This window comes from Megascapheus bottae, chromosome 1 (assembly GCF_031878675.1).
Source record: "Megascapheus bottae isolate mThoBot1 chromosome 1, mThoBot2.hap1, whole genome shotgun sequence".
In the NCBI taxonomy this organism is placed as follows: Eukaryota; Metazoa; Chordata; class Mammalia; order Rodentia; family Geomyidae; genus Megascapheus; species Megascapheus bottae.
The window spans coordinates 83,081,034-83,097,548 of NC_143509.1; the positions used below are offsets into that span (position 1 = coordinate 83,081,034).

Genomic DNA, 16,515 nt, shown 5'->3' on the forward strand with positions numbered 1-16,515 from the left:
AATATAGGTCCTAACTCACCAGTACTGAAATCCTAGTGATATATTTTTTTCTAGGGATTTGAGAACATCAATTGATCATCTACTATCACAACTTTGTGAAAGTGGAAAAGTTAACCTCAGCAAAAATACAAACAGAATTTCTTTCCATGTTGAAGAATATATACTGTTCATCTAAAAATTCTTCATGAGAGGCATGTAAGATGACACAAAAAGAGAATCACAAGTATCATAATGTGACCTATCCAATATGGATTCAGTGTATTTCTTAAATTATCTGTTATGAATAAAATTCTTATATATAATGGAGAGAAATGTAGGAAATATATAAATAGTAGCAGATGAAATAGAAGCAGTGACTTTTACACAGGAGTAGACTGCCTACTTTATTGTATTATATGCTGGAAAAAACAACAGAACCTTGCTTACGGTACTAATACAAAAACAATGCCTTTCAATGAATGTTTTTTTTTTTTTTCCTTCCACATTCTAGAAGTTACTTCACTAAATGACCCACAGTAAAAAATGTGTGCTTCATTCCAGGCCTTATTGGTCTGATGGTCTGACTCTCTGACAATGAAACAGAGCCCTATGCCTACCGAGGATTACTGCCGTGGTTTTGTTGTATTTCACGAGGAGACTACCAAACGAGCTTTTGGATGCCTCATATCACAGGATCAATAGGAGAGTAAAAGGAAGTAATTATAGTTACAAAAGAAAATAGGAATGTTGCCACAAAGATGTCATAGTGAAAAGGAATCCTGAACTGTTCTAGTACTGAAAATCCAGTGGCAAAAGTCAATAACAAGTGTATGTTACATATAAGATCGTCTAATCTTCTCCATCAATAAGCAGATGTTTAATAAGAAATACAATATTTATGTATATTTAAAGTATCTTCCCCTGACAACAGTGATTAATTACAAAGAAGAAATAAAAGAGTTTTACAGTGAACAAACCCAGAAAATTCCATATGTAACTCATGTTAATATCCCATCAGGTTAAAGCTCGATACCAAGATGGTGTGGATCCTTTGAAATGGTAAACTAAAAAGAATAGATAAACTCAGTGTCATTTTTGAACAAATGTATAACTTTTGCGTAATCACGAACAAAGACACAAAAAGTATATAATCAGTAGGCATGCAAAAGGAGGGGAATGGGTTGAGAGTGGAGAGAGAATGCTTCTCCTTATACAGTATAGTTAACATGATAATGACTGTTTCTAAAGAACTACAATGAAAAGGCAACATAGTCATTTGACATTAGTGTTTTGAAGTTTGCATGGAAACTATATATGTGTACATAAATCAGTAGTTTGATGGCTTTCAATGAAGAGGAAGTGAAGAAATTGATGATAACTTAATGAAGGGGTAAATCTAAAATGGTAGTACCATAACATAACAAAATCACACATATGTGGTAGGTACATATTGTCTTGATAAAATATATGGAACTGAGGGACACAAAATAAGAGCAAAACCTAATATAAATTACAAACTATTAACCATGTATAAACTCATAGAACTTAGAAAGTATTTTTTATAAAGTATGGCATTTATGCAGTTAATTTAGACTTAGCAGTTCTAAGAAAGATGCCCAAGAATTGTACAATGTTAATAATGAGAGTTATGGGTTAGAAAGATTTGATTTGAGGCCAGTCTGGGCTACATAGTTAAGACTGGCTCAAAAAATAAAATTAAAGTAAAAAGGAGTGAAGAAGAAAACTGAAGTTTCTTCTTAACATTTTTATTAATCATCATTTAAATGCTATCTATTAATACAAAGAAGAGACTACTTATGTTTAAAATTGAGTAATTATCTTTTGAATTATTCATGTTCTCTTTGAAACCTTCCAAAAGTTATACCTAGAAGCAAAGCTTTTCTCATTTAACATTAAGTGGAGTTATTAAAATAGGGAGAGAATTACACAGCCTAACCATCTCTCACCTAAAGCTACTGTCATTTGCATGTTTTGTGACAGAAGTGCCAAAAGCAAATACATAATATTCAAAACATCATCAATAAACATTATGAGCAAAAATTTTTGTCTGCTGAGATCTAAACTAAGTCCACCAAATGACTGGGTGACCCAGTTCCAAAATGAAATATGGGTACTTACTAATGATTCAGAGAGTGTTGATCCCAATTCTGCCTTTATTAAAACTCTAATTTAACTGGACGGAGCCATTCTTAGTTTCTAGAGCTCACTATTTTCATCTAGGTTAAAAAAGAGTTTTATTATCTCTTTGGTTTGTTCACAGTTAATTGTATTCCTATGTGATCATACAATTTTACTTGGTAATAAGGAGTCTATAATTTTGTGTTCTGATGGAACCCAGGTAAATGAATTTTTAGAAAGCAAGAAAACTAATAACAACAAGCCCTGTTTTAATGCGAATAAAATAAGCAATAAAGAAAAATGTTGAAAATTGAGAGCAATATTAATTTACTCTCTGTATAGCTCCTTTGCTATATTTTTTAGTCTTTCTGTAATTATAGAAACAAAAATTGAATGAATACAAAAGCCAATAGTTCTCAACTTAGGAAGTTATTTTTATTATCTGAATTTAAGGGCTGTTTTTGTTATTTTTTGGTTTTGCCAGTTGTAGGGCTTGAACTCCTTGCTTGGGGATTGCCCCTGAGTTTGTGTGGCTCAAGGATAGTGTTCCACCACTAGAGCCATGGCATCACTTCAGGCTATTTTTTGAATAGTTTATTGGAGATAAGAATCTCACTGATTTTCCTACCCTTGCTTTTTTAAACTATAATCTTCACTTGTGATCCTCCTGAATAGGTAGGATTACAGATGTGAACCACAAGTGTTGTGGCTTGAATTTGAGTTGGTTTTTTTTTTTTTGCAGATGCATATAATTGCAAATCTTGGATGATATGAAAAATAAATTACTTTACCAGACTAAGATTTATGAAAGAAAGTATATAAACAGTGTAGTGAGTACATTACTTCTTGAACATTGTTACCCCTTTCCACATTTTCCTCCTGCTTTCTCTCCCCTCACCAACTTCTAAAAAATATTCCAAAACTATATTCTCATAGTTAAAAACAAAACAAATAAAATACTTTCCAGAATGGTAAAAAAAAAGTTTTATATTTTAATCTATTTTATACTTTCAGTTTTAATTTTAAAAAGAAATAATCATTTTTAGTATTAGGTTTATATTATTTTTTTGTTTTATTTATTTGTTTGTTTGTTTATTTATTTATTTATTTATTTATTTATTTTTATGTGCCAGTCCCAGGGTGAGAACTGAGAGCCTTAAGCCGGGCATGGTTGCTCACCCCTGTAATCCTACCTACTTAGGAGTCTGAGATTTGAGAATCAAGGTTCAAAGGCAGCCCAAAGGACCAGAGACTCTTATCTCCAATGAACCCCTAGAAAATGGGAAGTGGGGCTTGGCTCAAGGGTAGGGCAGTAGCCTTGAGGGATAGTGCCTAGGTCGAGTTGAGAGCCTGACCCCTGATCCTGAGCTTCTCCCCTCAAAGTTAGCAGTCAACAACTTGAGCCACAGGTCCATTTCTAGGTTTTTTGTTGCTTGTAAGTGTGTGTGTGTGTGTTATTACTGAAGTTGAGAGTGTCATGGAATTTTCTATTCAGACTGTCCTGAAACCATGTTCCTCAGATCTCAGCCTTCTGAGTAGGTAGGATCTAGGTGTGAACCACTGGTACCCATACTTAATTTTTTTCTTAATTATACCTAAATTTTGAGTCTGAAATTACTTCAAAAAATGTATTCAATAGAAAAAAAAAGTCTGGAATGAAACGTAACGTAACAGGTTATAGGTATCTAGATATTGGATGTTAAGATTTTCATTTCATTAACGTAAAAGTACTATTGAAAGGTGATATAAACTTATGTGAGCCAATTTCATAGTGTGCTGATGAAGCCTAAATCTTACTGATTAATCTTCAATGGGTAATAATACTCCATTAACTGGAATGAATCATGTAGAAGTGCTCTAGTAAAGTTGATTACATCTTCTCAGGAAAACAAGTGACATATTGAATCATTACCTGGAGAGCACTGAATTAGAGCAAAGGGAGTTTGATGTTCTTTAAGAAATATTATTATCAGTGTATTTCTGAGATGAATGGTCTTTCTCTTCCCTGGAGAATTTTTCTGTCTGAATACTTGGGACAAATCATAGAGAATCACATTATTTCTCTTTTGAATTGCTGTAGAAAAGGCCAAGCATATTCTCACTGCACAGCTCTTTTTGCAATATTTCTTTGACAAAACAAAATTTCTTATGATTAGAAAGTCTCCTGATATAAATTAGATTTAACTTTATTTGTCTCATGAGTTGTTATTTTTTTGAAGTCATTTTAGGATACACCTGAAGAAATATGGTGATTTCGGGAAGACAGTTTCCTAAACCTTATTTAAAGACAATGTGTTGATACAAATTTTCAAAGTAAATTGATACAGGTGAGTAAAAGTAATTTTTCACATTTATACCCAATTTTATTTATTTATTAATGTGATCTTTAAGATCATCTTTTCCTATTGCAGCCCTTTTCCATTTTCCAACAATGTTATTTCTTAGTAGTCCTGTTTCTTGTGCCTCAGGCAATGATTATGGTATATGTAACTTGTTCTTTCCATTCATCATCATTTGACTGTTTTTTTATCACCAGGAGAATTTACGGTACTTAATGACCGAATTCCTGCCAACTATAAATTGAGAGATGTAAACATGTAATGGACAAGAATTAAAATCACAGATATTAATAAAGTGATGACATTTGATAATAAAAAGAGAAACCAGACCTTGAGTTAGAAAAACAGCTTGCAAAAGAAAATATTAACTGAAATACTCAATATTCTAATCATGTAAGACTATTCTGTCAGATTCTGTCCCTGAGAGTACAGGAGGAATTATTAAAGCAAAATCTACTTATATATGTGCAGATTAATAGATCATAATCTCTGTTTATTAGTCAAATGTTACATCATAGCTTCTGAATAATCTATAGCCCTTTAGTCTATTAGGTCAAAAGGAAATTCATCCCTGGAATGTTTAGATATACCTATCCAGAAAATGAGTATGCTTAATAACAACTTTAATATTCCATTTTTGCCTAATTCTCCTTGATCTTAAATCTGAATATTATACTTAGATTTTAATTTGATTTTAAGTGTGCAAATTTAATATATTACATGTGTATAAATATTTATATGCCCACAAAATACATTCTACCTGAGAAAATAAGGGATATTTGGAAAGAAAACACAAAATAGTGATTGTTGCTCAGGAATATTATTTAATTTCTACATTTATTTTAAGCTGACTGAACAGAAGCATATAAAAAGTAACATTATCATTATTTAAATATATCCCTATTATACCAAGTAGAACTTGGACAAATAATTGCTGACAGTCATCCAATACATACTAATGTGCTTATCTTGTTTAGAAGTTAGCAATGTTCTAAAGGAGAAAATATACGAATACATCTTCTGAGTTCATTGAGTAAAAATTACTTGAGACTGTAACATCCATTCAAGAGTTTTAAATGTATAGATTATTTTTCCATTTCTGGTATTGATTTATGTTCATTTTCCTATTAAAATTTTTAGCAAATTACTTAAATACTATGTTGTAAGAAAGGTTGTTTATAAATAAATTTTTGGATAACTCATCTCGAGAGATATGATGGAATGGAGGTATGTGTGTGTGTGTGTGTGTGTGTGCATATGTATGTGTGTGTGTGTGTGTGTATTTTTATCTTAAGGGATTGGATGTTTGATTTAATCTATATACAGACATCAATCTACCAATATAGAAAAGTATTCGGGACATATAACTTTGACCACAAATTCCATCCAGGATGTACTAAATATTTAATGATGCTATTACTTTGTGACAGAAGCATTAGAAACTGTTTGATTTGGATCTTGCATAAATGTTGTCAATAAAATTATTTCCTCAACAGGATTTTAGGAAATTTTATCAGTTACTGTTCAAAATGCAAAGTAGTGTGGTTAAAAGCTGTGAATATGTGCTGGTGGAAACATCCAATGTCTCCTCACAGTTTTAGACTTCGAACTCATTTTATACTTTATTTGCATTCATGTGGGTATTTAATTCCGTTTTTATCTGTATTCTCACAGAATTCCTTTATTTCTTTCTTTAATATCAGAAGTTGCTTGTAAAAGTCCTTTTTCATTTCACTGAACTTTTTCTTTTTTCTTTTTGGATTGTAGAACTTGAACTCTGGGTCTGGGCATTGTCCTTGAGCTCTTAAGCTCAAAGTTAGTACTCTGTCACGTGAGCCACAGCTCCACTTCCAGTTTTCTATTGGATATTTGGAGATAAGAGTCTCACACTCTTTTGTGCCCTGGCTGAGTAGCTAAAATTACAGGAATGAGCCACTGGCATCCGGCCTTAATTGGACACTTTTAACACCAGGTTTTTGAGCTAGTATATGAGGTTTCTCTACTTCACGATCATTTTCTACTTTTGTTCTGTGATTTTTTTCCTAGTAGTGTTTTTGCTCCTTGATTTTTCATATTTCTTGAAATTTTGGTGGATTTTATAAATTTGAGGTCCTTTCATGGTAAAAGCTTTTAGATATCCAAGATGTCTTTGATAAGTTATTTCTGAATTCTCACTGTGTGGCTGGATTCTCACTCAATTGGTTTGGAAAGCTTTTCCAAACCAGTTGTGTGAGTAAGCATCTCAACTGTAATATTTCCTCTAAATCAAAATGGAGTAGTGTATATTAGCATAGGTAACTTTATCAATATCCATCTTGCTATAGGTACTGTGTTATGATTGTAAATAAATTATAAGGGCTACGGATTGAGAGAAGAGATTGGAGGTAAGGAAGATGTTGAGACAGGAAATGGCATACAGCACTGTGCAGGTTTATTGTTGAGTGCCTAATGTCAAGAAGTGCTAAGGTTCTAGGGTAAACAAAATAAGAGGTGAAGTAGATTATCAGAAAGAAGGGAGAAAGAAAAACAAAAGGAGAAAACTAAAAAAAAAAATCAAGCAATCAGAAGTGGTGCTGTGGCTCAAGTGCTACAGCACTAGTGTTAAGCTTAAGAGCTAAGCTGAAGAGCAGGCCCAGAGTTCAAGCCCCATGATCTACAAAAAAAACCGAGCAATCAATCCATACAAATAAACAAAATAAAATAGAATGAAGTCTGTTGTCTGTGGAATTTGCATTTCAGGGATTACATGCATCTCTTTGTCGCTGTCTAGAATTCCCTTCTGAGTACAGTGTAAGCCAAGACTCTAGGGGAAGTGAAATAGGATGGCAAATATCATTTATTGGACCCACTGAGTCACTGTGATCTGACATTCTGTGAGTAGGCCCATTGTAAGAATTTTTAGGGCCAGGAGCATGGCCGAGTGACACAGTGCTTGCCTAATATGCAAGAATCCCTGGGTTCTGTTCCTTGGTACCACATTCACAGAAAAGGCCAGGAGTGGTGCTGAGGCTCAAATGGAAGACCACTGGCCTGAGTTCAAGCCCTAGCCAAAGAATAATAATAATTGAAAAAAATGAATAGAAAAAAGAAAAAAATTAGCAGCCTTTTCTGTTTGAGTAAATATTGGGAGTAAGTCACTCAGCAAGTCTAACTCAAGCAGAAAGTCTTGAGTCTCCATCCGAGTCAATAAAAAGCTGTGCATGTTTCTGTGTACCTGTCTTCTCAGGTACCATGAACTATAAATAGGAGGATTATTTATCTGGTCAGCCTAGTGAAAAAAAGAAAAACAAGACCTTACCAAAAAGATGTCTGGGTTCATGGCTCAAAAAGTAAAGCAGTTCCCTAATCAGCATAAAGCCATGGGTTCAAACCCCTGTATTGTCGAAATGTGTGTGTGTGTGTGTGTGTGTGTGTGTGTGTGTGTGTATGAGAGAGAGAGAGAGGAGAGAGAGAGAGAGAGAGAGAGAGAGAGAGAGAGAGAGAGAGAGAGAGAGAGAGAGAGAGAGAGAGAGAGAGAAAGAGAGAGAGAGAGAAACCTCCTTCAGGCACAAAAAATGATTACCCAGTTAAATACCCAGATAAATTACAGTTTATCCTTATCGCTAAACAAATGATTTAACTTATTTAACAACAGTACTATTTTAAACTTATTGTTCCTCCTAGAATTAAATGATTTTAATTGTAGGGTAGAATAGTGAATGGATGAAAAAAATAGAATGATACATAGAAATAATGTTTCACATATATCCGCAAAAAGATAAGTATGTAGTTAAAGTTGGTGATTATATGATTGTTCTATCTGTTCTTAATGAAATGCAGTTTCAAAAAGTATTTTAATTAATGTTTTATGACTATTGACATTCAAGTGTGCAAAGCAGAAGGCTTTTACTGTTCATTACAAAAACATAAATTGTACAAAATACCTCAATTCTAATCATTAATATTAATTAAATTTACATTCTAAGACTCAGAGCAAAATTTTCAAGTAAAGAAAAGCTAAGATATTCTTTTCAGACTATATTTAGCCTTATCCATCTAACTTATAAGGATCCAACATTTTTTTTAATCTTGATTTATACCTTAGAGAACAAAGTATAAGCCAAGGATAATTCATTGACCTGACAAAAACTACAGCAAAAAGAGAAAAAGTCAATGGGATTTGGTGATAGTTTATCACTCACAGTGACTGGGTTTATCTCTGGGCCAAAATCAATAATGTTTGGGGGAAAAACAACTTAGATGGAGAATGTGCTGAATGTCTTACTAGTTAATATGTCTATCTGCTTTTCCTTTGCTTCTCTTTCAACTCAAGTGAATTATTGTTAAGGAAGCACTACTGTATTAATGTATCAAGAATGCAATGTATCTTTGGACAGTGACAGAAATAAAATTAAATTCCCTATATTTAAGTCACCTATACATCTAGTGATATTTGTAATCATAAATTAAAGTTGGCAAATATTTAATTATTCTAATTATTGTTGAATTTTAAAATTAGAACTATATCATGAATTATTAAAATATGTCATTTGGGTATTAATAAAAATTCATCTTCTTTTTTTGGTTTAATGTTAATTCTGTAAACCAATACAAATATAAATTTTAGCACTAGCCATATATGGTATGACATTTCTATAATCCCAGCATTTACGAGGCTAAGGCAAGAAGATGTGAATTTGAAGCCAGACCTGGTTATATGATGAGTTTGATGGCTGCCAAATCAACAGGAGGGAAGGAAGGAAGGAAAGAAGGAAGGAAGGAAGGAAGGAAGGAAGGAAGGAAGGAAGGAAGGAAGGAAGGAAGGAAGGAAGGGTTACAAAAATCTCACTAAGACAATTCTGCTTTAAGTAATGATAAATTCTTACATTGTTTTGAGTTTTAATAAGCATATAACATGTACAAAAGGGAACACTGATAAGTAGCCATCAATCTTAATTATACATGCTGTATAATATAACATTATTTATATCACTATATGACAATTCTTGGTTACCTCAGTTGTCACTGGTCATTCATATACAAGAATTTTCTCAAGAACTAATACTTCCAGTGTTTTGTAATTTTCAAAATTGTATTGAATTATTGTATGGAATTTATTATAACCTTATATCTCCCTACATTCTATATTCTTAATATTTGAGTATATTATATGTCTTATGTGATCCCAATATTAAGTAGTAACTTCCAAATGTTTGAAAAAGGAATTGGGTGAAACAGGTCCAAGTCTCCACCACATATTCTATTTTCACACTCTATATTTATGGATTACTTGTTTAAATTAGTTGATAAAGGTGAAGTATAACATCTACATAGAAAAATAAAAGTAGAAAAAATGAAAGAATCAGCTATGAGGGTATATGTATCTCCATATGTTTACCCCATTTGCAAAAATACTAAGGAGTGTAATGTTTTACACAATTTACATACAATAAAAATCAAGTTAGGATACCATAGTTCTATAAAAGGTTGGAGATGACAGTATTCCTGCATATGTGCTGTAGCAGTTATTTCCTAAGTTCTCATTGCATAGACAATAAATCTCTGTCTAAAAGCTAGATCATGTTTTACATGCAGAAACCAATATCTAGAAAAACTAAAGTTTTATAATTGATAGTGAGAAAATCTGTTTTACAAATGAGAAATATTTGACTTTCATTTTCAGAGGAATGTTTTACTTTAGAAATAGTCTGGTTAGAAATGTACAAAACAAAGTGATTGTTTTTCCTTTATAAAACGTGTAAAAATGTCAGAGATCCAAGTTGACTTATTCCTAAACCATTTTTCTATATTCTTCATTTTTGAAATTATTTTTAAATAGTAGTACAGTGTTTACCATTCAACATATCAGTCTATGAGCACAACTCATTTTGATCAATACCACACCTCACAGAATTCTCATTATTTTATATCTTATTTAATTTTATATTTAATTACTTTTGAGGCTTTTTGCTTAGTAGTTTTGTCCTCTATCTTCCCTAAGTCTTCTTCCATTGAGTCATGTGTTTTTTGTGTGTTTGTTTGTTTTTTTGTTTTTTGTTTTGTTTTTGACAGTCTTGGGCTTGAGCTCAGGGACTGAGCACTGTCCTTGGATTTTCTCAAGGCTAAAGCTCTACCACTTGAGCCTCAGCACCATTTTTGGCTTTTCTCTATGTATGTGGTACCGAGGAATTGAATCCCGGTCTTCATGCATGCTAGACAAGCACTCTACCACTAGACCAAACCCCCGGCCCCTGAGACATTTTTTTTATTGTTTTTGGTTTGTATTTGCCTAATCCTTGAATGTTTATAATTTTATTGAATAATGGATATTGTGAATTTTACCTTTTTAGATATTGAATATTTTTCTTTTCTGAGATATTTTTTCTCTTATGAGTCATATTTGTTCACCTGTTTGAATGTTTTATAATTTTTATTGTATACTAGATAGTGTGAACTCTACTTTTTCAAATATCAACTATTTCTGTACTCATAATATTTGATGGCATGACATGAAAATTTGTTTAAAAATGAGTCAGTTCTTTAAAATTTGTAGCTAAAATCTGGTAGGGCTGAAGAAATCTCACAATTAATTATTTCCAAGATGACAACTATTTATTTACCTGTTGGGTCATTACTTTTCTCACTGGAGAATAAAAAAATGGTGATTGCACTCCCACCTTCATGCAATCCATTCCTCTTTAGTTCATATAATACAAGTACAAATATTTGCATGAATTGATTAGCCCTTTCTGTTTTTTTTTTTGTCAGTCCTGGGATTTGAACTCAGCACCAGAGCACTGTCCTTGGGCTTTCTCAAGGCTAATAGTCTGCTTCTTGAGCCACAGCACCACTTCTGGCTTTTTCTGTGTATGTGGCACCTAGAAATTGAACCAGGGCCCATTTTACCAATAGGCCAAACGCCCGCTGCGAGCCCTTTGTGTATTCTTGATCTCTCTCTTATGTTAGATATTTACTCTTGCAGGCTGTAGCTACTGGAATCTTCTCTGACTACCATGGCTACTGTATAGTCTTCTGAATTCCCAAGATTGCCAGGTTCCATCTGATTTCCAATCACGCAGTGACAACTAGAAATTTAATAGGCATTCCGTAAGAGAACCCACAAGAATTTTCTTCCCCAAGCTGGGCGTGGTGACTCATGCCTATAATCCTAGCCACTCAGGAGGCTGAGATCTGAGGATCGCTGGTCAAAGCCAGCCAGGCAGTAAAAAAAAAAAATGTGAGACTCTTACCTTCAACTATTCACTAGAAAACGTGAAGTGGTGCTGTGGCTCAAGGGGTAGGGTCGTAGCCTTGTGCTGAAGAGCTCAGAGACAGTGCCCAGGCCCAGAGTTAAATCCCCAGGACAGATTTAAAAAAAAAAATTTTTTTTCTTCCCCAGATAATTTCCCATTGTTCTCATCACTTCCTTTCCTATCCAGTGCCCAAACTCTCAGCACCATATAGTCTCATTTTCTTTTAAATTTTTAATTGCTTCTGAAATATCCATCTATTCCTTTGCACATGTCCAAAACTTTTGTCATCTTTCTTGCTTGTTTTGTTTCTCTCAATCTATTAAAAATATCATTAAGAAAATTGAGTACTTTGCTTATTCCAGTGTATGTATGAAAAATGTGTTAGGATGATGAGTGATTTGTTGAATTCTTCCAGGATTGCTGGTGACAAGTAGTAGTAATAATATAGGACTCATTCAATTAACTCACAATTTTTAAAAAAAAATTGTTTCTACGGTCATGGGGCTTGAACTCAGGGCCTGGGCACTGTCTCTGAGCTCTTCAGCTCAAAGCCACTGCTCTACCACTGTGAGTCACAGAGTCACTTCTGGTTTTCTGGCGGTTAATTGGATGTAAAGAGTCTCACAGACTTTCGTGCCCGGGCTGGCTTGGAACTTTAATCCTCAATTCTCAGCCTCTTGAGTAGCTAGGTTTATAGGAGTTAGCCACCAACACACAGCCTAACTCACAACTCTTGCACCTATTAATAGAACTTACAAAAATCAAATAGAAGTCAAGAAGCATGATCTTCTAGATAATATAATTTGATTTGGCTTTCTATTATGAAAATAATATATTTTGTTTTCATATAGGATGAAATAACATATTTTACCTTTATTTATTTATTTATTTTTTGTAGGTCGTGGGGCTTGATCTCTTCAGCTCAAGGCTACAGCACTACCTCTGGAGCCACAGCACCACTTCTGCTTTTCTGATGGTTAATTGGAGGAGTCTCGTGGACTTTCAGTGCCCGGGCTCACTTCCAACTGCAATCCTCAGATCTCAGCCTTTGAGTAGCTTGGATTACAGGCATGAGTCACTGCTAAACTTTATATATGTTTGTGATTGCTTTTAATGTCTTCAAGCTAATCATCAATATATAAATGTTATCAGGGCAAACTGAATTCATTATTGTACTATATTTATGCATACTTTATAGTTCAATTTTACAGTAAATTTTACATAGGCTCAGAATGTTCCAAAAATTGACAAACTGGGCAAGAATGTTTTTGTAATTAGTATTATATTGGGAAAAAATAGAAAATTAGATACTGTACCTTTCTTGTTGATAAGTAAAATATCAAAAAGTAAGAGAAGTGAAAGAAAGAAGGAAAGTGAATCACTTATTTGTTTTTCAACATGCCAAATCAAGTTTCTGAAATACTCATATTTTAAAGATCATCAAAAATAATGATCATGAACATCGCTTTTAATGAGCAATGAACATGTAAATAGTGATGATACACTTATTTTCCAACCAAACATATCTGCTTTAATATCATTAATCTTACTTCTACTACTGAGTATGGGCACTGAAACCTTTATAATTTTTTTAGTTATTATAATAATGATCTATTAATTTGAAGTAAATTATGAGTTTTACCAGATGTATTGTTTGTAGTTATGAATAACCCTAAGTGTCTTAATTCTGACTAGCTACAGTAGACCGGAAACTCAGATGATTATTATAAAAAGGAAGCAGTAGCTTCTATAAGATCTAGAAATTTTATTGCTACAATAGTTACTTTAAGTCCTATTGAAATGAACTCCATAACTAAATTTAACTCTCTCTTTGCAAGTACTTTGCTGTCTGAAGCAACTGACATCACCAAATCTGCTCTTGTTATGTTTCACCCTTGGCTAAGGGTGAAGACAGTTTGCTCACTGGACATTGTTTAACTCATTTCACAGAAATAAAAGTTTTAATGTTTTCTTACAAGTTCCTTTAACTCTATCCGCCATAAAAAGGTTAATACAAAAGCAATGTTCACAATTTTGAATGTGAAAGCATAGCAAATTAAAATAAGGTGAAATAACTTCAAACTAGTAATTTATTAAAATTTGTGAATTTTAAAAATCTAAGATCAGAATCTTTTTGAGGTAAATAGTCTGTTGTCTCAGTGAGAAATCAGGTAAGATATGTTATTTGTCTCAATTAGAACTATGGGACTATAAAATATGAAATGATCTGTAAGCAACTTAACTATTAAAGGAACATTACCAAGAAATTGTCACTTTTGACAAGCCCTAAATGCATTGCTAACACCAAGTATACTATATGATAAATATGTCCTATAAGTTTTCAAGAGACAATTTATTTGCATCTCATGAATATACCAATTTACCAATGTAGTGTTTAACTTTACTAGCAGAGTGAATGTTTCTACAAAATGGCAAAATTGAGAAGAATGAAATTTTTCCTACTGTAATATCATGAGTCTTTATTTCTGTAATAGTGAGGTGACATGTCAATTTTACATACAGAATGGCAGCTATGACATCTTATTACATAATTTCCTTTCTTATTTTGGCTTTTGCAATTTTGGAAAACAAAAATAGAGTCACCAATGTCCATTAAACGTATTCCAAAGCAGCAATCACAATTTTTTCATGACATAAAGATGGTATAAAAACTTCATAGTTGGAACTTCCAATGCCATCAGAAAGAATGACATGGACACATTTGAAAGAAAATGGAAAGACTTGGAAAAAAATCATATTTAGTGAAGTAAGCCAGACCCAAAGAAAACACAGGCTCTCTGGTTTCCCTGACTTGTAACAATTAGTATATATCTAACATTCTCCTAACAAAGGATCATAATGGCTCAAAAGATATGGATATATGGCCATATAGGATTAGGCTAAGTGGAAATGAACTTCAGGATGTGGAGTTCTCTTCCTCTTACGGTTTATTTCATGTGGTTACTGTATCTGAATGTGGGCCTGGTATATTATATATGTTTATTTGAATATGGGAAGTGAAGGAAAAAAATAAGATAAGTGGGAGTGGGTAGGTAAAGTGAGAGAAAAACATGGGAAGGGGTAACAACATTCACAAAGTAATGGACTCATTACCTGATGAATGTAACAGCAACTCTTCTGTACATCACCCCATCAATAAAAAAATAAAAACTTTATAGATAGGCTGGAAGTGTGGCCTACTGGTAGAGTGGTTGGTTATCATGCCGAGGCCCTGAGTTTGATTTCTCAGTATGACATACAAAGAAAAAGCCAAAAGTGATGCTGTGGCTCAAATGGTAGTGTACTAGCCTTACTAGCCTTGAGAAAACTCAACTACAGTGCCCAGGCCCTGAGTTCAAGCCCAAGGCCTGACAAAATAAAAGGAAAAAAATACATTAAAAACTTTATAGTTAGCTTTGCCTTCTAAAATATCAGATGAATTGTCTGCTACGGCTCACTTAGTTCAAACTTTGTGGAATTATATCCATCAAGTTACATTATTTCTTTTTCTTCTTGGTGGATATTAGATCATCTAATGGCAAATAAGATGCTCATGTGTATGAGTTACCATTGTTTCCATTTTTTAAGCATTGCCCATTATATCAATTTTTAAATATATTCATTTTAGGTTTAAGATACACATGTTAGCATATCATTGTTGTTTTTAGCCATTAGAATTGTTCTGAAAGAAGATATTGTTAATCATTATGTTCTAAAGATGAGAAAACCTTGAGGCTCTAAATAAATTCACCAAGATAATTCAATGAACACCCAAATAATTTGAAATCAAGCCTTCTTGCCTTATATCATCTTTAGAATAGAAGAGTTGTGATCATGTTGACACATTTTAATGATGCATGAAAATTTACTGTGAACTGATAAACCCATTCAATCTTTAGTTTAAAAGTTAGATATTTTATCTATAGCAATATAAATAGCAAGTGATGTAGGGCCTGTGGCTTACCCCTGTTACCGTAGCTACTCAGGACGCTGAAAGCTGATAATCATTGTTCAAAACTAGCTGGTCAAAGTCTTATGAAAATCTAATCTTTAAGTAACCACCAAAATGCTAGGAGCAAAATTGAGAGTCAAGTCTTAGAGCACAGGCCTTTAATGAAAAAGCAAATGAAAATTTAAGGCTCTGACTTCAAGCACTAGAAGAAGTGTGCACACACACACACACACACACACACACACACACACACACACAAACAATAGCAAGTGTTTATTATGTAACATACAATTTTATTATAGTCAGAGATATTAACAAAATTGTATGGTTGAATTAGGAAAATGGCATCATTAACTTAGTCTTATTTTTATTTTACAAGAGTAATTGAACAGTATATAAACAGTAAACTTATTTTTCTGTTAATTTTTTTCTACAGAGATTTAACTTAGGAATGATTACCATAGTCATCTAAATTATTACTTGGCCAATGTAACATTTCCAAATGAAACATAGCAACTTACTTCCATTGCAATATTTGAAGCAATAAGTTTTCTTTCTTTTGTCATAAAAAGTTTTCAAAGCTCTTTGTTGCCAATTTTTAATAGTTACTTAGAGTTAATAGAAAAAATACAATTAAATAGAAGAACATAACAATGACTGGGATGAGACTAAATCAAGGGAGGAATGTCAGATCACCCAAGTTTAATTAAAATTTAGCCCTTTTAAAATAGCTCTGATAGGAAACTTTTAAATTACTTGCTTTTTGAAGTGTATTTATTATATTCATCACCACAATCTAAAGCAAATCTTGTACATAATTACATCATAGACTGGAAATTAATTGTGTTCATTGAGATATCATTTAATAATAGAT

At 32.9% G+C, this 16,515-nt stretch overlaps 1 long non-coding RNA gene across 1 annotated transcript; it reads left to right on the forward strand.

The window, feature by feature from the left end:
* Positions 1-913: 913 nt before the first annotated feature.
* LOC150069540 (uncharacterized) lies at positions 914-12,690 on the forward strand. The gene is made up of 3 exons (XR_016535539.1): positions 914-1,038; positions 4,338-4,445; positions 12,588-12,690. It is a non-coding gene; the product is annotated as an uncharacterized LOC150069540 (long non-coding RNA).
* The last annotated feature ends 3,825 nt before the right edge of the window (positions 12,691-16,515 follow it).